Raw genomic sequence first — 23,507 nt, 5'->3', positions numbered from 1 at the left:
TTTTTTAATTTAAGAGGTGAATGCTCAATGTTTTCTATTAATGATGATGTTAGCTGTGGGTTTTTAATAGATGTCCTTTTTTCAGAGTGAGAAAGTTCCCTTAATTCTGAATACTGAGAAATTTTAAAAAAAATTTATGAGTGGGTGTTGATATTTTTCCATTTTTTTCTCTATATTTTAGTTATATTTGTTATACTTTAGTGTGCTATATTACAGTGATTGGTTTTATTATTTTATTTATTTTTTGAGTACAGTTGGCAAACAATGTTACATTCATTTTGGGTGTAAAACATAGTGATTCAACATCTCTATATGTTATGCTATGTTCAACACAAGTGTAGCTACCATCTGTCACATGCAAAACTATTACAATAGCATTGAGTATGTTCCCCATGCTGTATCTTTTATTCCATGACATTCATTCCTTAACTGGAAGGATGTATTTCAACTCTCTTTCACCCATTTTGCCCAAAGATTGATTTTAAAATGTCAAACCAACCTTACATTCCCAGATTAATCCTACTTGGTTATGACATATTACCTTTTTGCATCTATGTTCATGAAGGTTATTTTTCTCTGATTTTTCTCTTTTTTTAAAATGTCTTTAATGTCAGAGTTATTCTGGGATCATCAATTGAACTAGAAATTATTCTTTCCTCTCTATGTTTAGAAAAACTTTCTTCATGACTTGTGATATTTCTTCTAAAAATGATTGATAAAATTCACTTAGACATCTTGTCCTTGACTTTTTGTGGAAAGGTATTTCAATATGAATTCAATTTCATTAACAGATATAATACTTAGGTGTTTATTTCTACTTATACCAGTTTTGGCAAATTATATTTTTCAAGAACTTTATCCATTTTATTTGTCTCATTTATTGACATAAAGTTTTCCTTAATATTCCCTAATTACTTTATGTCTCTGGAATTTATACTAATGTCTTCTATTTCATCATTGATACTAGTAGTTTTTGCTTTCTCACTTTTTTTTTACATCTTGCTAGAAGTTTCTGTGAATAATTCACTTTATTCAAAGAATTAACTTTTGACAACAGAACTTATTCTTTACTTAATCTATTGTCTATGTCATTAATTTCCATGCATTTTTATTATTCCTAATTTCTAAATTTTAATTTCCTCTCTTTTTCTAATTTCTTAAAGAGGAATCTTAGGTCACTGATTTCATAGTATTTTATATAGGCTTTTAAAGCTATAAAATTCCCTCTAAGAACTGTTTTAAATACATTTCAAAATTTTATGTTGTGTTTTCATTAAAATTTAAATATTTTTTTAAATCCATTGTTTTTTTATTTATTTATGAGTTTAGAATTGTGTTGTTTAATTCCCAAATTTGGGGGGATTTTTTTTAGATGTCTTACTACTTACTTACTACTACTGATTTCTAATTTAATTCTGCTATTGTCTCAGAACAAATTTTGTATTATTTGAATTCTTTTAAACTTGTTTAGAATTGTTTAATGAATAAATATACATTCTGTTTTGAGTAATGTTCCATGTACACAGGGAAATAATGCTTATTCTACACTTGTTGGGTGCAGGGTTTTATAAATGTCAATTTGGGAAGTTGTAGGATGGTGTTATACCTTTACTAATTTTTAATTTTTTTATCAATTACTGGGAAGAATTGTTGCATCTACAGATATAATTATATATTTACCTCTTTTTGCTGTTTGTTCTATTTTTTCCTCCTCCACTGTAAGGAATGAGGCAAATGAGATTTGATTGTGAACAACTAATTCACATGCAAATTTTTGAGGATTTCATAAGAAATTTCTTAGGCCAACTCTTCGTGGAATTTATAATCTGTCAATCCTAGGGATCATATCAATTTCAAAATCAAATAAAACATTATTATTCTTTTCTGGGGAAATAGAATTACAGGACATGAGAAATAGTATGAAATTTAACATTTATAAAAGTCTGAAAGGAAATGACTGAATTTCAATGTGAATAGCATAAAGAAAAAAAATCCTTAAAAATTGTGGAATATACTAAAGTTATTGTTTGTTTAACCAAGGTCTGCCCAAAATCTCCCATTTCTAAAAGAGTTGGATGAGTGATTTGGGCAATTAGATCATTAAGGTGTCCATTTCCAAAAAAATAAAATTTTAGTGTGTTCAAATTATGTTTGTTTTGAAATAAGTGGAACTGATACACAAACTCACATTCATTGACCATACATACAAATAAGCCTTCCAAACTTCCCCACTAATCTTTTAAAAATGTGTAGATCTCATGAGTAATTTCTAATAGTATATATATCACTCAGTTAATCTGTAAGTTCATTTTATATTTAATAAACCAAAATATTTGTAAAGAGTTGGAGCTTGGTATATTTGACTATTTTTGTATGAATAGATCAATCTATAAGTGTACAGTAGTTACTATGTATTTTACTTAATGGCTGTATAAGCATAAAGATATAATCAGCAAATTTATGAATGCTTTGTCTATGTTCCACTTTTGGGGGGGTGTTTTTTGTCAATGAGATTGTGCTCAGTACTCTATATTATAGAATTATAAGCCTCTGTATTTGAAACCTTCTTTAAAAAAGAAGTCAGATAGTGAAATTTTCTAAATAGCAAAGAGTCAGTATTTTAATCACTAGAGTTTGTGCTTTAAAAAGGACACATTTCTAAAATGAGACTTTTCCCTTGGCTCTGAAACAGAAACCTAAACATACTTTAAACCTCACTTTACTGTCAAGGTGGTAACTATAATCCTCAAAGTTTAGCCACTGCTGTAAGCATTGTGCAGAAGCTGATGTTGGTGATGTTGTATACCACCTAAAAGAGATTGTGATTGCATCAGTTGTCCTTAGAAAACAATTCCTGATTGACAGTTTATCCTTGGATCACTTGTTGCTAATTTCATAATTGATTATTCAATGAACATAATACTTATAAAGTAACTACAGTATGCCAATTACTTGTCAATGTATTAGAGATGTGTATGTCTTTATGTTAGTCTCTGCTCTCAAAAAGCTTGCTTTCTATTTGAGCAGAATGAAAAGTCTGTGTTGGCCACCTTGTCTATCCAAGTCCAACAATTCTGCAAGATGAGATATTATACTCCTATGATCTATGAGAAAATTGGGGCTCTGAAATGGTCAATAACTTGATGTATACCAAACAGTGGTGAGTGGAAGAACCAAATTCAGATAATTCTCTCTGACTTTCAAACCTATGTTCTGTTTTCAGTACTTCCATGTCCCCAAGGGCTTTGATATACAGTGAAGAATCTTCTTCAATCTTCTCTCAAGGGGAAGACCAATTTTCTGCCTTCTCTGTGAGAATGGCTGCTTATTTCTGCACTCTTAACCTCCTAAGGCAGCCAGTGATACCACCTTATTATCATAATTGCCATTTTCTTCAAATCCTAGATCTCCAGGATTGAGAATTCCTTCCAAGTTGTCTAATCTAGCCCCTTCCTTGTACAACTAATGCACTCAATCTTTGCGAAGCTGAGACTTCACAGGGAGACCACTGTTAGTACCAGAAACAGCATTTTCTCTAGACTCTTAGCAACATCCCCTTTCCATCATGCCGTGCCATTCTTCCTCAGATGTATTCTCTATGTTCTTCTGTTTCCTATTCTTTATTATTGCTTGGTCTTCAAATAATATAGGTTTTGATACAGTCCCTTATATTTGCCATCAGTCCATTATATTGCTGTATTTTTCCCTACAAGGTAAATAATAGAGTAAGCATATTGTTCTGATTTTTAGTGTTTGTTTATATGTTATTGGATGCTTTTACATAATGATCCTACTTAACAAGGTCTGTGTATTCTCTGATTAGGCTAGTTTGCACAATTAAGGTAAGATTTGAGTTAAGGCTTACAAAGCTAAATTTACATAGGTCTATGCTTCTAGGACAATAGACTGTTCTAGTTCAACTTTAATTTTTAACCACATATCTGCCTGAAAATGTGTTCAGTTGTTACATAGTTTAGAGTGATATTTGCTTTTTTATTATAAAACTGTTTTGCTTCTGCATAAGTCTTACTCTGATTTATAAAAAAAATAACTATCTCTAGGTATTTTCATTGGCTCTCAATTTTACTGATATATCAACCAAAATAACAACTGCTTTTGTATAAATTGCAAAACCCAAAAACAAACAAAAAGAGAGGGACCCTCTTTTTACTGATAAATTTAAAAAAAGAAGAAACTCCTTTCTCTAGGTTGACAAACTCACACCCAGTCACAAAGGGACCATGACTTGGCACCTAGACACAGGGCACCTAGACACAGACTAGATTTAAGACCCCATTCCTTCCTTTGGTCAGATGTCTCTTTACAACAAAATACTGGAGTTATTTTCAGGGTATTTTCAAAAGACCTTATACTTAATGACTAGCCAAACATTTCTAAATACTTCAGTAGGAGGCAGTGGCTTATATTTATCAATTCAGTTTGGATACTATCTGCTAAAAATGCCTAGGTAATTTAATACACTTCATATAGTTTCTAAAAGATTATTACAAATGAAGATTACATTATTCATTAAGAGTCTTGGAGATATGTTTCATATAAAATCAAACACTAAAAGGGATAGAAGCTAACATTATACATTCTTCCAATCCTAGAGAGAGTGAACATATGAAAATGTGGGAGACTAATCTCTTTTATTGTTATGTTAATGCAAAATACTTGCATCTTTGGCATTTTTAATAGCATTACATGTATAGATTTTTTAAATTGCCCTTCTGTGTATTAGCAAGGACTAATAGCAACTAATTGCCTATGCACTCTAAGTGAAACTTTATGGCCTTATGAATTGGCCTTGTATTAGACTGCCATAGGGTTTTTTCTGTATTTTCTAAGAAGTAATGTGTTTCTAAAAACTGAACTAAGATTTTAAAAACCTGGGAACTCATTTAAGATCTGCCATTTATCAATCAAATAAACTTTAAAAATCAACAACCTTTATGAGGATCACATTTCCATTTATAAATTAGGGCAAGAAATACTTGCTCTGGCTTCCTTTCTATGGTTAAGTTGTTTGGAGAAAATTAAAGTAATATGTGAAAGTATTTTAAACTTGTAAAGTCCTATGCAGAAATAAAATGTAATTATTTGAAGTCTATTAGGTTGTACTTTGAAAAATGGCTTGACTTCTTATTGACATCATTTATCATACATGAAATGTGGTCAGCCAAAACACATTGGAATATCATCTTTTAGCTAATCCACTTTTATCAAGTTTTAGCCCAATAAATCATGTACCTACATTTTCCAGTGTGTTGATTCCAAAGGTGCTATTTAGTTCTCCAGGGCTAGAATGTGGAGGGTCATGCTTCCTCCTGAATGAATGAAAAGAATTTTCCCCTCTAATACTCAAAGTATATACTGAGTACAGGTGGGAAAATGTGGTAAGCCATCCATGGCATTTTTAAAAAAAATAACAGTTTATGTTCATTAGGTTGCTCTTTTTTCCTATCCTCTTAAAGCAAGCTGTTTCATACTATACTTCCAGGGAAATGTCGGTATACGTAGTTCTTTCATAAAACTCATTCACATACAGATAGCATTCATACTTCAAGGCTTAAAAACCACTTAGTGAGGTCCGGGGGATTAAATAGCACAACAATTTCCTTACAATGCCTTTTCAATCACTGAGATCCTACATTTGTCTGTACTATTTTTATTAGTAGGCGTTATATATGTACATAGTGATAGATTCATATAATGAAAATTGTTAACAGGGAATGTGTTTCCCTTTAATGCTCTCTGTATGTCCAGTCTTTTGCAGAAATATCCAGTCAACAATGACTTGTGTATCATTTCAGATGTATCTCTGAATATCTAAATGGTATCATAATATATACACTCTTACAACTTGCATTTTTCCTGAATTATGTATCTTGGTTGTCACTGAAATCAGTTTTTATAGATATTTTTAATTATTTAATGGCCATAATATAAATCCATTATATGTTTATATGTAACTTATTTAATAATCTCTTGACCCATTTATGTTGTTTTCAATATTTTACTACCATAAACAATATTGAGATAAATATCCTTATGCAACTGTCTTATGCTAAGGTGTGAAAACACCTGCAGGATACAATTCTAAAAATGAAATGAGTATCAGATGTTATATGTGACTTTTATTTGCCTACTTAAATTTCCCTGCAAACAGGTTTTCATTATGTGAGCCCATGTACCCCCATTCCATCATCAACACAGTTTATAATCAACCTTTCATACTTTGCAATTGTGATAGCTGAAAAATCATGTCTCATTTTCAGTTTTGAATCAATTTTACTATATAGAATTTTTATACAGCATCTTTCATATGCTTAAGTCTTTTGCATTTATTTTTGTATAAACCTTCTTTTACTGTCCTTTGCCCATTTTTCTATAGGAATTTTCACAGATTTTCATTGATTTCTAATGGCTCCTAATAAATTAAGAGTTATATTTTATCTGTCAAATGGCTCAAAATCTGTATTTAGTGTGTCACTGATTTTTAATTTGGATAACACCTTTCATGCAAGAATTTAAAAAAATTTGTTTAGTCAGTTATCTGTACTTTAAGACTTCTTAGTTTTGCATTATATTTGAAAAGATTCATCCACTACAGTTATGAAAAAAAATCTTCCAATTTTATTATGGTATTTTTACCATTTAATTTTTTTCATTTAATTATTTTATCCACCTCATGTTTATTTTGTACTAAGGAGTGATCTAGATTTAAATAAATTCAAATTTATTGTGTGTTTTTTCAGGGGGTTCAGAAATTTTTCCATTTCTATTCATATAAGAATGAATTATTTCTTCAGGAATTAATTACCTTTATTATAAAGTAACTTTGTGTTTGGGCATTTGTTCCTGAGTTTCTACTAATCTCTTTGATTTTTTTGTACGTAAGTACTCAGTTGCTCTGGTCTCTAAAACTGTATACATATTGAAATATCCTACAGGGCTAGTTCCTACAAAGTATTCTTCTTTTAAAGAATCTTCCTGGCAATTCTTGAAAGATTTTTACTACAAATAAACCCTATAATTAGTTTGCTTGGTTACAAATAAAAATAATTTTGGCATACTTTTTTAATGCATTAAATTTATTATTCATTTATGGAAAACTTGTATCTTTATAATACAGATTCAAGGAAAATGAATGCCTTTCTATTCAACTACTCTTTTAAGTCTCCCATGTCATTTTAATTTATATCTTCTTTTCCTGTTAAGATTTTCCAAAGAAAGTTCATCTTACTCTTTTACTATCGTAAATGGCCTATTTTCTTTCATTGTTTTCTAGATGGTTGAATATATATGTACCTATATATGCATGTGTGTGCATGCCTATTTTATATTCCATAATTTTTCAGTTTATTTACATGTAATTTTAAGGTAAAGTTCCATCACTTCAAATATCTGTAACTTTGATTTTCTTCTCTAGTCTAAATGTGTCAAATAACTCCTCCCAAAAATATAATATATTTTTGATATCAGAGTCCTTTAAGTGTTCTTGCCTTTATTGGCGAAACTTCTAATTCTCCATGAAAAATGATACTGGTTTTTGCTCTGTATCTATATTGCTATACCTATATCTACATAGCATTATATACATACATGCGATGCAGGTTTTATAAGTGTGTAAATATATATAAACTTTTTATTTTCTTACACCATGTGCCTTTCACAGCACTTGTCTGTTACTCTTAAAGGACAGCATGAAGGCAGGTGGATTCTTCTGGGGCTCAGTCAAGTCTTATATAGGATTTGCTGAGTTATCTAATTGCAGAAAAGTAAAATTCACAGGCTCTCTCCTCTGGTTTATGTAAAGTAAAGCTCCTTAGGGCAGAGTGAATGTGGCATTGTGGTGAAAAACAAAAAGGTTTTCTCTTTTGAGGCGGAGAGTTGGATGATGGAAGGTTTTTTTTGTCTCAAACAAAAGAACGTGTCCCCTCATTGATAAGATAAAATGAAAGAGTTATAGACCAAGTCAGCTACTAACTTTGACATTCAATACATTGCTTACCCTTTTTTTCTCATTTAAAATATATGAAAGTTAGAGTAGATAATGCCAACATATTTTTCATATTTAACATTCAAATGCTGTCACAACTCAAACTTTAAGGTGACTACATGGCAAACTAGATTACAAAACGAGATTATAGTCTCCATTTATGCATCTTTATTCCCTACAGGTTCAAAATTTAGGGAAATAACATACTTCAAAGCTTCTATTTCTGCTTATTTGATCCTCATTTTCATTTGTATGAAAAATGGGAAGTGAATTCAGAATATATTTCTGTTTAATTTTGTATTCAGCCAAGCTTTTTTTCTAATTTTGTTGAAAAGTTTAAACTCATATAAGGTTAAGCTCTACTGAGATGCAGATTTCTTGGAAATTAAAATAAAGGATTGGAAAAATAGTTTGTTTGACATGGAGAGGGTGGTCCTAATAGTTCTGGTTTTTCTTAGACAGTAAATCTCAATGTGATAGTGGCTTAACATAATGTCATCCAGGATTGTGATGAGATCTTTTTCTTCTGCTAAGCAGGTGCATTCATCATTATTACTCTTGCCAAGTCATTTTAGTGTGAAGAATTTGAAATACCAGTATATCTCTATACATTGCTTTGTGCAGGGCACATTCTTGTCACCAGTCAAGCTTGAGGTCTAAAGAGTGGAAGCAGTGAAACGTGGCTTGCCACACAGCTCTCCATTGAGTTTCTTGAAAACTTGGTTCAGTGTCACCCAAGAGCCTATGAAACATGAGCAGTGAGGAAAGATCACTAATAACAACGTTCTGGCAAGCAGCCAATCTTTCTGCAGTGAAGTTCTGCTCACTTTAATGTAGCTCCACTGGGCTGGATACATGTGGAGGATGGATGGCAGCAGGATGCTCTAACAGCTGCTAGGTGATAAGCTGAAGTGGGCCAATGCATGTGGGCAGGGAAGGAGGAGTACAGATATTAGAACTTTTGCTAAAGGGCTGCTAACACCACATTGCACCATCATGGTGCTGTCTAGTTGTAGACCAATACCACACAATAACATCAGAGAATCCATCTTGGCCTATAACTTCCAGAAAAGAAGTATTTTTTTTTTCTAAGTAATATTGGGAATCCAAAGAAACAGAGACATAGTTCTGAGTGCCGGATTGACTTTTATTTTGACATGCACTCCCTTAACAATGTAAACAGACAGATATCTAAATGTTTTTATTTTTCTTCTATAAAATCAGCAGGTTCCACATTTCCAGCCTTCAGAATATGTTCTTTTAGCTTTCTTTTCAAATCCTGTAAATCAGCATGAGAAAAAGAATGGCATGAGTTAAAGCAAGGTAATAAAAACTGAAAGAACAATTAAGAAGTAAAAAAGTCTGCAATACTTTTCTAACAACTAAGTCCTCTCCTGGAGGCCTTTGTGTATTTTTGGAGATTAAATTAGTCTTAAGTTGGTGCTAAGGCTTAAAGTTGTCTGAAAGAATAAGCATTATGTTGGGAGAAAAATATACTGAAGAATTTTTACTGTTTAGAGGAAATATACTATATCTGAATGCCCATTTATGTGCATCCAGTTATCATCAAATACAATAGATCATGATTTACTGGTTGAATGGCCCATTCCTTGACTCCTAGTTTGAAGCTGATTAGGTGATTGTGTCATATATTAAAGTACAGTTTACATGTAGGACTAGATTTGATGCAGTTTGTGTTTTTTGGGTATTGTCCTTAAAATCAAGATATTTCAGACATCTTCCAAGCTTGTAATCAACAACCACTATCCATTCATTGACTTTCATTTTTGTTGCACATCTACCAAGTACATGACACAGTACAAGGGATGGAGTGTACGATAGTGAATAAGAAATATGTAACTTCTAAACTCCTTGAACTTGCATATTTATTGTTTAGAGCCTACTTTATTTGGTATTGTTCAGGAATACCCAGTCATATAATACATGACACCTGTTTATAAAAGACCAACAGTTTCACTGGAGAAGTATTAACCATATGAAAAGTAAATATGAAATGATGTCATAATTATGAGTTTTTCAGAGCACACCCACTTTTTGAATAAAAGGCCAAAGAATAAATATAATTCATGGGCCAAAAATTCTCTAGTACAACTACTCAACTCAAAAAATTGCCATAGACAATGAGCAAAGTAATGGGTGTGAATTTATGCTGATAAAACTTTATTTGTAAAAGGAGACAGTGGGCTAGATTTGGCCCATTGGTTATAATTGCTCAATTCCTACCTCAGAAAATAATTTGTATAGGAGTTGGAAAGTGGGTTGTTCACAACAGAATATTAGAAGATACACTGATCTTAAATTCTGGACAGAAGGTAGCTTATACTCATTTTACAGTATTTCAGCAAAATAATTAGAATATACCCTACATCTTCTTATTGACAGTGCATGAATTCACGTATCTGGAATCAAACTCTGCTACCCATGTCAAATTTAACTTATCTTTCCTAGCCCAGCTCTTTCAATATGAGACTATATCCTTTGGTTTTGAGCTTGATTCCTAGAAAAAGACTTACTCCCTGAATCTCTAAACACTCAAAGGACAATCACAAATTGACTGCATTAAGTCTTAGGCTCTTTGTTTATTTTTTAAAATTCTTCTAAAATTAATATACAGGGTTATATTAATTTCATGTATACAATATAGTGATTCTACAATCATACATTACTCAATGCTCATTACAATAAGATTGTATCTTTTTTTAAGCAGTATCTTTTTAGTTTTTTAAATTTAAATTCAGTTAGCCAACATATAGTATATGATTTGTTTTTTTATTATGTTAATCACCATACATTACATGATTAGTTTTTGATGTGGTGTTCCATGATTCACTGTTTGCGTATAACACCTAGTCCTCATCAGATCACGTGTCCTCCTTAATGCCCATCACCCGGCTACCCCATCTCCCACCCCCCTCTCTTCCACAACCCTCAGTTTGTTTTCTGGAGTCAAGAGTCTCTCATGGTTTATCTCCCTCTCTAATTTCTTCCCATTCAGTTTTCCCTCTCTTCCCCTATAGTTCTTTGCGGTATTCCTTATATTCCACATATGAGTGAAACCATATGACAATTGTCTTTCTCTGACTTATTTCACTTAGCATAATATCCTCCAGTTCTATCCATGTCAATGCAAATGGTAAGTATTCATCCTTTCTGATGGCTGAGTAATATTCTATTGTATATATTAACCACATCTTCTTTATTCATCTGTTGAAGGACATCTCAGCTTCTTCCACAGTTTGGCTATTGTGGACGTTGCTGCTGCAAACACTGGGGTGCATGCCCCTTCTTTTCACTACATCTGTATCTTTGGGATAAATATCCAGTAGTGCAATTGCTGGTTCGTAAGGTAGCTCTATTTTTAACGTCTTGAGGAAACTCCATGCTGTTTTCCAGAGTGGCTGCACCAGCTTGCATTCTCACCAACAGTATAAGAGGGTTCCCTTTCTCCACATCCTTGCCAACATTTGTTGTTCTCTGTCTTGTTTTAGCCATTCTGACTGGTGTAAGGTGGTATGTCATTGTGGTTTTGATTTGTATTTCCCTGATGGCACATTATGTGGAGCATTTTTTCATGTCTGTTGGCCATTAGTATGTCTTCTTTGGAGAAGTGTCTGTTCATATCTTCTGCCCATTTCTTGACTGGATTATTTGTTTTTTGGGTGTTGAGTTTGGTAAGTTCTTTAGAGATCTGGATACCAGCCCTTTATCTGTAATGTCATTTGCAAATATCTTCTCCCATTCCATCGGATGCCTTTCAGTTTTGTTGATGGTATCCTTTGCCATGCAAATCTTTTTATCTTGATGAAGTCCCAATAGTTCATATTTGCTTTTGTTTCCCTTGCCTTTGGAGATGTGTCTTGCAAGAAGTTGCTGTGGCCGAGGTCAAAGAGGTTACTACCTGTGTTCCTCTAGGATTTTGATGGATTCCTGTCTCACACTTAGGTCTTTTATCCATTTTGAGTTTATCTTTGTGTATGGTGTAAGAGAATGGTCCAGTTTCATTCTTCTGCATGTGGCTGTCCAATTTTTCCAGCACCATTTATTAAAGAGACTGTCTTTTTTCCATTGGATATTCTTTCCTGCTTTGTCAAAGATTAGTTGACCATAGAGTTGAGGGTCCATTTCTGGGTTCCCTATCCTATTCCATTGACCTATGTGTCTGTTTTTGTGCCAGTACCATGCTGTGTCAATGTTCACAGTTTTGTAATATAGCTTTAAGTCAGGCATTGTGATGCCCCCAGCTTTGCTTTGCTTTTTCAACATTCCCCTGGCAATTCGGGGACTTTTCTGGTTCCATACAAATTTTAGGATTGTTTGTTCCAGCTCTGTGAAAAATGTCAACGGTATTTTGATAGGCATTGTATTAAATGTGTAGATTGCTGTAAGTAGCATAGACATTTTAATAATGTTTATTCTTCCAATCTGTAAGCATGGAATATTTTCAATCTCTTTGTGTCTTCCTCAATTTCTTTCATAAGTGTTCTGTAGTTTCTAGAGTACAGATCCTTTACCTCTTTGGTTATATTTATTCCTAGGTATCTTATGGTTTTTGGTGCAATTGTAAATGGGATCGATGCCTTAATTTCTCTTTCTTCAGTCACGTTGTTAGTGTATAGGAATGCGACTGATTTCTGTGCATTGATTTTGTATCCTGCCATGTTGCTGAATTCCTGTATGAGTTCTAGCAATTTTGCAGTGGAGTCTTTTGGGTTTCCACATAAAGTATCATGTCATCTGTGAAGAGTGAAAGTTTGTCTTCTTTGCCAATTTGAATACCTTTTATTTTTGTTGTTGTTGTTGTTATTGTCTTGAGGCTAGAACTTCTAGTACTGTGTTGAACAACTGGTGAGAGTGGGCATCCCTGTCGTGTTCTTGACCTCAAGGGGAAAACTCTCAGTTTTTCCCATTGAGAATGATATTCGCTGTGGGCTTTTCATAGATGGCTCTTATGATTTTGAGGTATGTTCCCTGTATCCCTATACTTTGAAGAGTTTTAATCAAGAGATGATGCTCTATTTTGTCAAGTGCTTTTTCTGCATTAATTGAGAGGATCAATCAAGACAAGAGATTCTTGTCTTTTATTAATGTGCTCTATCATGTTGATTGATTTGTGAATGTTGAACTACCTTTGCATCCCAGGAAAAAATTCCACCTGGTTGTGGTGAATAATCCTTTTAAGTTACTGTTGGATCCTATTGGCTAGTATCTTCGTGAGTATTTTGGCATCCATGTTAATCAGGGATATTGGTCTGTAATTTTTTTTGATGGGGTCTTTTTCTGGCTTTGGGATCAAGGTAATGCTGGCCTCATAGAATGAGTTTGGAAATTTTCCTTCCATTTCTATTTTTTGGAACAGCTTCAGTAGAATAGGTATGATTTCTTCTTTAAATGTTTGCTAGGATTCCCCTGGGAAGCCATCTGGCCCTGGACTCTTGTTTTCTGGGAGGTTTTTTATTAGTGCTTCAATTTCCTTGCTGGTTATTCAGATTTTATATCTCTTCAATTTCCTTGCTTGGTGTGTTCAGATTTTATATCTCTTCCTGTTTCAGTCCTGGTAGTTAATAAATTTCCGGGAATGCATCCATTTCTTCCAGATTGTCTAATTTAGCATATACTTGCTCATAATATGTTATTAAAATTGTATTTCCTTGGTGTTGGTCATGATCTCTCTCATTTATGATTTTATTAATTTGGGTCCTTTTTTCTTTTGGATAAGTCTGGCCAGAGATTTATAAAGATTAGAGCAGAAATCAATGAAATAGAAACCAGAAGAACAGTAGAACAGATCAATGAAACTAGAAGCTGGTTCTTTGAAAGAATTAATACAATAAGTATACTCTTAATCCCCTTCATCTATTTCCTCCATACCCCACATACCTCCCCTCTCATAACTACAGGCTTGTTCTCCATAGTTTTCTTGCCTCTTTATTCCTTTGTTTTGGTTCTCAAATTCCACATATGAATGAAATCATATGGTATTTGTCTTTGACTTATTTCACTTTGCATTATACCATATAGATTCATCCATTTTGTTGTAAATGGCAAGATTTCAGTCTTTTTAATGGCTGAGTAATATTCCAGTGTGTGTGTGTGTGTGTGTGTGTGTGTGTGTGTGTGTGTGTGTGTGTGTATACTACCTCTTCTTTATCCATTTGTTCCCTGATGGACATTTGGGCTCTTTCCATAATTTGGCTATTGTAAATAAAGCTGTAATAAACATAAGGGTGCATATATCCTTTTGAATTAGAGTTTTCATATCCTTTGGTTAAATACCCCGTTGTGTGAATGCTGGATCACAGAGCAGTTCTATTTTTAACTTTTTGAGGAATCTCTATACTGTTTTCCACAGTAGCTACACCATTTTGCATTCCTCCCAACAGTGCATGAGGGTTCCATTTTCTCCACACCCTCACCAACATCTTTTGTTTCTTGGGCTTTTGATTTTAGCCATTTTGACAGGTGTGAGGTAATAGCACATTGTGCTTTTGATTGGCATATCAATCATGATGAGTGATATTCAGCATGTTTTCCTGTGTATGTTGGCCATCTATATGTCTTCTTTAGGTAAGTATCTTCATGTCTTCTGCCCAGTTTTTTGGATTATTTGTATTTATTTATTTATTTAGGTGTTGAGTTATGTAAGTTCTTTATATATTTTGGATACCAGCCCTTTATCAGATATGTTATTTGCAAATATCTTCTCCCATTCAGTAGGTCACCTTTTAGTTTTGTTGTTTGTTTCCTTCACTGTGCAGAAAATGTTTATTTTGATATATATTTCTGCCTCTTTTAAAATGATATGGTTTTATCCTTTCTCTTGTTGATGTGATATATCATATGGATTGATTCAAGAATATTGAAGCATCCCAGGAATAAATCCTACTTGATCCTGGTGAATGATTTTTTTTACATGTATTGTTGGATTCAGTTTGCTAATATTTTGTTGAGGATTTTTGCGTCTATGTCCATCAGAGATATTGGCCTGTAGTTTGTTCTGTAGTGTCCTTATCCAGTTTGGGCATCAGGATAACGCTGCTTTCATAGAATCAATTTGGAAGCTCTCCTTCCTATTCAGTTTTTGGTAAAGTTTGAGAGGTGTAGATATTAACTCTTCTTTAAATGTTTTATAGAAATTGCCTGTGAAGCCATCTCATCCTAGACTTTTGTTTGATGAGCATTTTTTGACTACTGGTTCAATTTCATGCTGGTAATTGGGGGCTGCTCCTCTCCCTACTCTGTCCATGGTGTCCCTCCCTCCCATGCACAATCTTGTGGATCAACTTTGTTCCTGACCACATTTCCACCCTTCCTACCCTTTTCTATGTGGCCTCTTCACAGCTGTTTAGCTGTGAAGAGTCTGTTCTACCAGTCTTTGATACGTTTTCTTATTTATTTACACTGATGTAGGGCTTATCTAGGTTTAGCCTAGACCAAAGTGAGTTTAGGATCCTCCTACTCCACTATCTTCCCTGGAATTCTCACGTGGTTTTGTATTCGTTGGCAAGCACAGACTTCTGTAGTTGACAGAATGAATGAAAAGAAGAAGAAAAAGAATGAAGTATAGGGTGTGTGTACAAAGGAGTAGTAGAGAATGGGCTATGATGGGAAAAAGAAAAAATTAGGGAAAATTCTCAGAGATTACCACCAGTCCTCTTTCAAAAAAGCACATTAGCCTTTTTCAGAAGGTCCAGATAACTGCAAGCATGCCATTGCCATGGATAGAAATGATTCGTTAAGACTTGGATGATGTTAGAGTTGGGTAATGGTATCTCAATGGAGAGTGCATGGAAAAATTACTTGTTAGTTGTAAGTTTGTGAATATTTCACTAATCTGAATATACTTTCCTTTTCCATAATACTCTCTATAGTATCCATAATTAAGCATTAATAATTTAAGTTGGTCTTTGAGGATTTCCAATTATAGTTAAGGATTGCAGAACTTTACCATTACTATTCTTGCTTTGGTAAGTTGTTAAAAACAAATCATTTGTAGATTATTTAATTAAGTACCAAATGCATTTTAAATAAATGCACTAGCAAAATCTCTACTTGTGTATTGCTTGGGACGATCTGGGCAAGATACTTCTAAAAGATCTTAGCCCTTTATGGTTTTGAATGTGTCCATGTTCTCCAAGTGACATGCCTCCTGCCAGGCACTTTCCCTTAACATTCTGCACATTAACATCCTAATATAACATCCTCTACCTGACTTTTATCTCGTCCTTCAAAGGAATTTTTCTTGACCTTCCCAAGCAGGTTAAGTACAAACCACGTCTTCTTACTTAGCACTTTCATACTTGTCACATTGATTTCTATTTTTTTATGCTTTTCCCTCCATTAGATTATGAGCCCCAGAACACAGAAACTCTTTTTTGTCTCAGTAGCCACTAGTTATGCCGGTACATAGTAGGCACTGAATAAATATTTGGAGGGACAAACAAATGATAAGTTTCTACTGTACTGTGTGTTATCTCCCAGAGCTACAAGAAAGCATTTTTTTCCTTAGTGATAGTTAATACCCTATTCATCTCACCTTCATATCTAATTTATTCATGTTTGTGTTCAACACACAATTGGAAAAAATATATAGGCATTATACACACCATCATCTATAGTGGTAGTATTTCTGATCTTAGACAAAGAAAACTGGAGCTCATTACTGTCATCATCAGCTGTGGTACTTTGGGTAGGGCACTGAACCATTCTGAGCTTATGTTTCTGCATCTATCAATAGGATGATAATAGTATTCTCCATGGTGGTTCTGAGTATGGAAAAGATAATTCTGATAATGGCCTTTAAATCACATCGTGAAATATAAACCATCATGATTATTATATTTCTGTTCATATTCAGCCCTAAGTATCACCAAGTAAAACATTGTTAAAAGCCTCAAGGAGCAGGACCTGCCTTGGAATTTATATGAAATATTATTCCCAATAATTACCTATTTGCCCTTCATACTTATCTTAACTGTTCTACTGGATACTATAAATGTTGCAACAGCTACACATTTTCATAGTATTGTCTATTTCTGCCTTTGGTTCTGAACCTCTAATAACAAATGTAGAATTAAGGTTTAAAATAATTTTCTAGCTAAATAGAACTCAGACTAAGCATGGTTCTTTAGTTTTTATGAGAATGATTGGTCTTTAGATAGAGATGTGTTAAATGACCAGTTTACAGTGAACATATTTACCAGGGATTGGATAGGCACACCAGGCTTCTTTTCTAGGTATTCACTTTGCCAGCAGAATAATGATTCTGTCTTTCTCTTGCTTGAAGGAATATGGCTATGCCTCTAGCAGATTCATGCTGTTTAACTCTGCATATCTACTATCTGTGAAAGACAGTTTGGTCTCCAGAATGTTAACTCACATTTACAATGTTTGCAGGAGCTTGCAGTGCAGGAGTGAATCTTTAAAGAGACTTACTGCCGCATTCACCACCCATCCTATTTAATAAAATGGTACAGTGGAGGTGTTTTAAAAGTCACATTTGTTCTTCAAGTCAGAAGAAAAACAGCACATTTCTAAAAGCAGATGGTTTAAGGAGCAGAAGGAATTCCTAGGTCGTTCACATAGATCTAACAGAAAACTGTACCGTACGTAGGTATGCAATTTTTTTTTTTCAGCTAAGGTTCTTAATTTTTATTGGCAGTACTTGGAAAGGGGATAGTAAAGTAGATCTTTTCAGATAGTGAGGCTCAATCTCATAGTAGGACAGAATTTTTCATCTCCAAATATACCAATAACATGGTCACGGTTTAACCCTGGCTAAAAGTAACAAGAGTTTTAAATTTTTTGTTTGAAGCTGAGTCTTGTAGCTATTCATATATTATAAATTTCAAAAGAATGGAGTTGGAACTGGGGAGGAAGGAGGAGAGTGGAAAAGTATAATATATTGGTCTCAGGCATAGGTATGCTTAGTTCTGAGACTGAGTAATGATAAGGCCCTTGAAAGAACAGTCACTGGGAGCAGCCTTTCAATAGGACAGCTTCCATGTGGAAGACTTTCTAAAAACATATTGTCCCTGGGGAAAAAGGCCGATTCCAATCTTTTCTTTCCACATTTGTAGACAACCCTTCTAAACTACAGTCAATTTGGACACATGAAAAGAGCCTCTAACAAATAAAATTACTTTTCTTCAATTCTGAATGTTCTATAATTGGAAATGCAATGAGTAAAATAAGTTATGGCAGTAAAAATGATATCGTCATTGAGTCAGGGGAGGAGTAACTTTATAGGTGTTCAGAAAAGGCCTATTTGAAAATGTGACAGTGGAATCTTAAAAGATGAGTAGGAGAAAGCCCTGTAGATAGGCTGTGTAAAGGTCCTGAGGGTGCAAATAATTTGCTCTGGATTTGGAATATAGTGAGAGGAAGGACAGAAATGATGAGACGGAAGCCTGATCTTTAGGGCTTTAAAGCTATTATAACCAGTTAATTAAGAACTCTCAAAGCATAATGGATAAACATAAAACTTTTATTTAAATCTGTCACTAGATTAAACCATGTTCTGGAAAATCCATTTCTTTCTGTTCCTAAGAGGTGTCTTTCTGGTCATATTTTATTAAAATCTGTCCTGTCTACATTAAAACTTTCAGTCATACAAAGAAATGGAAAGATGTTCTGTGCTCATGGATTGCAAAAGTAACTATTGTTAAAATGTCTATACTACCCAAAGCAATCTACATATTTAATGCAATCCCTATCAAAATACCAACAGCATTTTTTCAGAGATGAAACAATCCTAAAATTTGTATAGAACCACAAAAGACCCTGAATAACTAAACCAATCTTGAAAAAGGAAAACAAAGCTAGAGGCAACACCATTGTGGACTTCAAGTTATATTATAAAGCTGTAGTAATCAAAACAATATGGTACTGGCACAACAATAGACACATAGATCAATAGAACAGAATTGAGATCCCAGAAATGAAACCACAGTTATAGGGTCAATTAATCTTCAATGAAGCAGGAAAGAATATCCAATGGAAAAGAGATGTTCTTTTCAACAAATGGTGTTGGGAAAACAATAGCTAATGCAAATGAATGAAACTATCTTCTTAGACTATTTAAAAATAAATTCAAAATGGACTGAAGACCTAAATGTGAGACCTGAAACCATAAAAACCCTAAAAGAGAACAAAAGCAGTAACTTCTTTGACACTGGCCATAACAACTTCTTTCTAGCTGTGTCTCCTGAGGCAAGGGAAACAAAAACAAAAATAAACTATATGGACTACATCAAAATTAAAATCTTTTGCACAGCAAAGGATATAATCAACAAACCTAAAAAGCAACCTACTGAATCAGAGAAGATATTTGCAAATGACATATCTGAGAAAGGGTTAATATCCAAGATATATAAAAACTTATAAAACTCAACACTCCAAAAATGAATAGTCCAGTTAAAAAATGGGCAGAAGATATGAATAGACATTTTTCCTAAGAAGGTGTCCAGATGACACATGAAAAGATGTTCGTCACTGATCATCAGGGAATACAAATCAAAATTATAATGAGATATCACCTCACACCTGTCAGAATGGCTAAAATCAACACAAGAAACAACAGGTGTTGGCTAGGATGTGGAAAAAGGGGAACCCTTATGCACTGTTGGTAGGAATGCAAACTGGTACAGCTACTGTGGAAAACAGTATGGAGGTTCCTCAAAAAGTGAAAAATAAGAACTACTCTATGACCTAGTAATTACAATGTTAGGTGTTTACTCAAAGAATACATAAATACTAACCCAAAGGGATACATGCTCCCCAATGTTTATAAAGTATTATCTACAATAGCCAAATTATGGAAATAGCCCAAGTGTCCATCAACTGATGAATGCATAAAAAAGAGGTCATGCACACACACACACACACACACACACACACACACACACACACCCACAATGGAATATGACTCAGCCATAAAAAGGAATGAAATCTGAGTGCATGGGTGGCTCAGTTGTTAAGCATCTGCCTTTGGCTCAGGTCATGATCCCAGGGTCCTGGGATGGAGCCCTGCATCAGGCTCCCTGCTCTGTGGGAAGCCAGCTTCCCACTCCCGCTGCTTGTGTTCCCTCTCTTGCTGTGTCTCTCTCTGTCAAATAAATAAATAAAATCTTTAAAAAAATGAAATCTTGCTATTTGCTAGGACATGGATGGAACTAGAGAGTATAATGCTAAGTGAAATCAGTCAGAAAGACAAATACCATACGATTTCACTCATATGTGGAATTTAAGAAATAAAACAAATGAGCAAAGGGAAAAAGGAGATAAAGTCAAGCCAAGAAAAAGGCTCTTAACTATAAAGTACAAACTGATGGTTACCAGAGGGGAGGTGGGTGAGGGATGGGTGAAATAGGTGATGGGGATTAAGGAGGTGCACTTGCGATGAGCACAGTGATGTATGGAAATGTAGAATCACTATATTGTACACCTGAAACTAATATTACATTACATGTTAACTAACTGGAATTTAAATAGAAACTTAAAAAACAAACAAACAAACAAAACCTCTGAACTGGGAGAAAAAAAGAACTTTTAGTCATATATTTGAACCATTTATTTCAAAGTTCTAGCCCTTCTTTCTCCCGATGCTAGGGTGTAGGTCCTTCCCAATGTTAAGAATAGGGAGGTAGGAGAGGAACAAGGACAAATGGTCCTTACTTTATTGCTGCATTTTGTTTTTAGGCCCCTTCCTGCCAACTCTCACTGTGTCTCTGACCTACACGGCTGGCCATCAGCTTCTGTGTGGCAGGCACTCATCTGCTGGCTCCCGCACAGCATGTGTGACAATTCTTTGGAAGCCCTTCAGGTTCTCCCCACTGCCCAGGTGGAGTTCTGGGAGTTCTGATTCCTGCTCAGCTGCCTTTTACCACCCACACTGGCAGTTTAGCTGCTAGAAGATGAGCGTGCAGGCTCCTAGACTGCCAGCCAGCCATCACTCTGGTTATTTTCTCTACTGAGAAAGGCACAGAGGAAGGTCAGCAAGTTCACTGCCTACACAGAAATCCAACTGGGAAACAGAATGCCTATGTTGCTTTGGGGGCAGCAACATCAGTGATTATCTTGCAGTCTCCCTATCATCTCTTTGGGGAGGTGGATACCTCTCCCGGCAAGCAGAGCACTGTCTATAAAGGTCAATGATATTGGCAATCACCTTGCTTTCCTTAGCCTTTTAAGTATATACACTGGGGAGAAAAATGGGGAAGTGGTGGCTGTTTTTGGCATTTTGTGGCTCCAACAAAATTCAAACCAGTAAAGTTTAATTTAATATTCAATTACACTTGAAAAATAATAGATTGACTATAGCTTAGCAGTTAGGAGTATTACGGGTTTTGGCATAATTGGCCCATGTTCAAATCCTGGCTGATGGGTTGCTAGGTGTCTACTCTTATAAAAGCTAAATTTTCAGTGCTTTAAATTTTAACTTGTAAATATGGGGAAAATAATTATACTGACCTTACAGGTTTAAAAATGTAGATGGTTTAATCCCTCTAAAGCATATACAAGAGTGCTGGCCTAAAGTAAGGACTATTGAGTCTTAGTTCTTAGTGAATACTTTTATGAGGTACTCTGATTAATAGTAATTTTATGTGATCTCTCTGACTACTAAATGAAACATACACTGGACAAAGGAGAGCAGGGCAAGGACGGAAGTGGAAAGATCTTTAAGCCATCAGATAGTGGAAACTAAAGTGAAATCTTACAGAAATTTGGAATAGAGTGGTACAGGTTGAGGTGGTGAAGTAGTAATTTTCATTTTGTGTTCTAGGTATCTTTTATGGGGCTTGAAGAAAGGAATCAAGGATGGCTCTGACATTTTCAGCGTGAGAATCTAGAAAAGCTCTTAGGTAGTTAAGGCCATGGGGTTATATGAAATCAGAAAATAAAAACAAAAATAGATCAGAATGGAAGACCCTACATTGTCTTTATTCACAGATGATACAATGCTCTACAAGGGATTATTCAGAGACTCTACCATAATTTGATTTTAAGAAATGATGTAGATGTAAAAAATCTACATGAAGAGATAATATTTCCTACAGGCAGAATAATGGATCCCCAAATATGTCCACACCTTAATACCGCCTTTGAATAGGTTGTCTTACATGGCAAAAGAGACTTTGAAGATTTGATTAAAGTTAAGGACATTGAGATGATGAGATTATCTTGGTGGGCCCAATAATTTGAGCCTTTAAAATCCAGGAACCCTTTTCTGGCTGGATCAAAGAGGGATCACTGATAGGAGGATGTGGCAGCATGAAAAGGATCTGATGCCCACCGCTGTTTCCAAGATGTAGAGGGCTATGTACAAGAGGCCTCTCAGTGCTAAGCGTGGCCCCCATAACTAACATTCAGCAAGGAAACAGAAATCTCAGTCTTATAGCTACATGAAATTGAATTCTGACAATACCTGGATTAACAAAGAAATGGATTCCCCTGTAGAGCCTCCAGAAAGGAACGAAGCATGCCAACACCTTGTTTGTAGCTTAATGAGACCCTTACCAGATCTACAGAAATGCAAAACAACTAATTTGTTACAACAGGAAGAGAAAATTAATACACATACCATAAAGTTCACCCACATTAAATGTATACTTTCTGACAGTAAATTTATAGTTATGTAATCACAATCCAGTTCCATCCCAAGTAAATCCCATGTACTATTTACAGTTATTCTCAGTGCTGACTCCCACCCCAGGCAACCACTATGTGCTATGTATATCAATTTAGTTTTACTGGACATTTCATATGAATTATGTCTTTTGCATCTGACTTCTTTCATTTAGCACATTTTTGAGGCTCCTTCATGTTGTAGAATATATCAATATTTTGTTCCTTTTCATGACTGAGTAGTACTCTATTAAGTAGCTAAGCCAGTGTTATCCCTTTACCCTTACATGGATATCTGGGCTGTTCAGACTTTTACTGTTATGAATAAACCTATGAACACAAGTCTTTGTGTGGACCTAGGTTTTATTTCATGCAGACACCCAGGAGTGTAACTGTCAGGTCATAAGTTAAGTTTATGTTAACTTTTTAAGAAATAATTCAAAGTGGCTATACTGTTTTACATTCTCATTAGCAATATATGAAGATTCTGGTTTCTCCAAATCCCCTTGCCTACACTGTTGATTATCTTCTTTTTAACTATAGCTATTCCTAAGGGTATGAAGTGGTATTTCGTATGATTTTAATTTGCATTTCTTGATGGCTATTGATGCTGAACATTTTTTCATGTGCTTATTAGCCATTCATATACCCTTTTTAGTGACATGTCTATTCAGTTTATTTGCTCATTTTTAATTGTATTGTTTTTTATTATGCTTTATGAATTCTTTATTCTGGATACAAATTGTAGTGGGAAAATTGGATTTTCTCATGAAAATTATTTAGACATTTCCTGTTATCATCCACAAATAATTAATGAAAAATGCATTATATGCCAAAGTGCAAAGGTTAAAACTATAAA

At 34.3% G+C, this 23,507-nt stretch overlaps 1 long non-coding RNA gene across 1 annotated transcript in view; it reads right to left on the bottom strand.

The window, feature by feature from the left end:
- Positions 1-9,146: 9,146 nt before the first annotated feature.
- Positions 9,147-23,507, bottom strand: part of LOC113919345 — a 130,022-nt gene continuing 115,661 nt past the window's right edge. The window contains exon 3 of the long non-coding RNA XR_003518961.1: positions 9,147-9,284. This is a non-coding gene — a long non-coding RNA (uncharacterized LOC113919345). The remainder of the gene's footprint in view (positions 9,285-23,507) is intronic.

The sequence above is a fragment of the Zalophus californianus genome, chromosome 3 (assembly GCF_009762305.2).
Source record: "Zalophus californianus isolate mZalCal1 chromosome 3, mZalCal1.pri.v2, whole genome shotgun sequence".
Lineage (NCBI taxonomy): Eukaryota > Metazoa > Chordata > Mammalia > Carnivora > Otariidae > Zalophus > Zalophus californianus.
The sequence above is the reverse complement of the archived record's forward strand: the minus strand, read 5'-3'. Positions and strand labels throughout refer to the sequence as shown.